Consider the following 2,822-nt stretch of genomic DNA (forward strand, 5'->3'; position numbering starts at 1 on the left):
CATTATAGGTGCTCTCGGACGAGCAACATTTTTCGCAAGAATAGATGATCCAGATGCGACTGAATTCCTAATCTTTTCTTCCTATTGCTTAATCGACCAAATAGTTGACTCATTTAAATTAAAATGCCTACCAATATCAACTATCCGCTCTTGATTTTTAATTCAATCCACAATTTCTATCTTTGTTTGAAGAGATATATTAATAAATTTCCTTTCTAACGACGGTCCTTTCTTTTCATTCGACATTGTTATGGCTAAAATTTTTTCAAGCAGTTTTGTGGACAGTAAAAATCGCAAAAAATAACTTCCCTTCACTATGTTGTTAAAAATATACACCCAATAGAAGTTTATACTGTATTTTCGACCATTTTTGCAGTCCCCACCTATTGAAAAAGTATAAATTATCGAAAATTCAGTGACATATTTAAGTGTTTATGGTAACTGATGCACATCTGTCTAGAAACTGGTCGTCCCCTGAAACTTTCATGGGAATAACACGTCAACGTGGACAAACAGCTGTTTTCGAGGACATTTAGCTCTGTACACCGAACTGTGGTGCGTATTAAGTGATCCATTGAGATTTTTCTGTTATGTGAAAGGTAATTTGTTTCTAAATACCATAAACCGCGTTGTAAGAAAATTTCCGCATTTTTCCAACCGCGTTGGAGCGAAAATGTGTTGTAAAGGTACCACGTTGTAGGAGGCCTATCTGTACTTATAAATTTATTAACATAAAAAAATAAAATAAAATAAAAAAATATGATTAAGTATTACATAAAATAAAGTACACGGCCCANTACAATGAAATATTAGAAATTAATTAATTTAATGACCAATTCCAAATTAAATTTAAAAAATGTCTACATTAAAAATTAATTATTTTTAATAATTAAAATTTAATATGAGATGGCGCATAACTGCCTACCTCTAGTCAAATTAATTAATTTCTAATATTTAATTGTAGCCTTTACATAGCCCAACAATTTGGCATATCGTTTGGCCTGTTTATCATACATATTATCTGCAATTTTTTTTCTTGCAAATCAAATAGGCCTTTCAGGTTGGTTTATTCTGTACTAGAAGGAATGATGATGATGATGATTCATGCTCCTTAACAATTTATATTGTATAATTTTTTTTGAATAAATGTTATACATAAAATATTTGAGTAATTTTTTTGGCATGAAACACATTATCGTATTTTACATTAATTTATATGGGAAAAATTGTTTCGTTTAACAAGTGTTTCACATTACGAATAAGATTCTGGAATGGATTATGCTCATTAAGTGAGGTTTCACTGTATTATCATTCTAGGATCAGAAATGATAAGGATCTGAAAGAGGAGCTAGCTAGTTTTGCAACTGATAAGAATATTAAAATTGAATATGATAAAGCATGTACACCATTCTGATGACCCTCCCCATCTCAGGTATCAACCAGAGTATTAATCATATAATAAATAATATCACATGCAGAGGCAGTGTGCACATCTAACAATTAACACTGAATGATGACTGAAATTAAATAATTATACTGATATAACATTTGTGTTATCCTCATTTTTCATTTGTCTCTTTTAGAATGGCTTATTAATGCTAAAATAAAACTGTTATTTGTGAAGAAAAAACCTTAGAATAAGCCCTGCCTACTATGCAGAGGCAATTCTTACCCTTACAAGCAACAGAAGAGAAGATCATCTCTCTCTGTAGTCAAGTGCAATGATCTAACCCATAAGATTTCTTCTATTCATTTATTGCACCCACTTTCCGTGCACAATATTTTCCCCCCCTAAATTCCATTAGGCACACTTAATTGCATCAAGGAAAATGGGCATTACCAATTTGACCACACCATATCTTGAAAACAAATTTATGGGATAACATTTTGCATTACATTTTTAGATTCCTCATCTCAGTTTTATCAAAATTGGCCCATCAAATTTTGAGAACAAACTCAATTCTATAAGACACATGAGAGCTACGCTAATGCTCCACCTCAAATATGCAAAAATGCCAAATTATTCAGATATACAAATTAAATTTCTTTAAATATAATTTTAAAAAACTTTCCATTTTTGTTGTGTAAACAATTTTGGAAGAGTCTAATGAGTTATAATAATAATAAATAAACTCCATTAAAAAATTTTAAAAACCAACAATTAACAAAATAGTTTATCAAAAATTAATACTTGATGTATCATACCTTTGTTTCAAAACAAACTTTGCCAGTCTTTATTCCATATGATGCTCTGGCTCCTGCCCACATAAATGGGAAACCAGCTGTAGTCAAAGGTTGTGCAGAATAACGTGTTTTATCTATTTGCAAATTTAAGTCAGAATTATCTATAAAAAGAAAAACAAAATGAGAGATGGGTTACTTTTATTTTCAAAATAACAAAATAAAATTCTTTTTCTTCTACACAAAACTGGATACCTATAAACAGTAAATTACACAACTTTAAAATCTTAAAATTCCAGCAAGTAACTTTAATAGACAAATGTTTTCGATCTAATATTAAAATCGTCTTCAGGTCCTTTAACATTTCAATTATGGAATGTAAAAATGAACAATGATGTATTACAAAAGTAGAGAGGAAAATTTTTTTAAATGTACAACTATCACAATATTTTACAACTAAAGTATTCATTTAACATACAAGAGAATTATTTTAACATTGATGTCTAACAACAGTCCGTTTAGCAGTGATGCTACGTAAAAGGTTGAGTTTGGATAATACAATGACGTATTACAAAATGGAAATCATTTCCACAAATAATTACAAGTAACATTTATTGTAGTGCAATGCATTCAAAAAATTT

The sequence above is a fragment of the Centruroides sculpturatus genome, unplaced genomic scaffold, assembly GCF_000671375.1.
Source record: "Centruroides sculpturatus isolate CEXI.00-Female unplaced genomic scaffold, Cexi_2.0 scaffold477, whole genome shotgun sequence".
NCBI lineage: Eukaryota > Metazoa > Arthropoda > Arachnida > Scorpiones > Buthidae > Centruroides > Centruroides sculpturatus.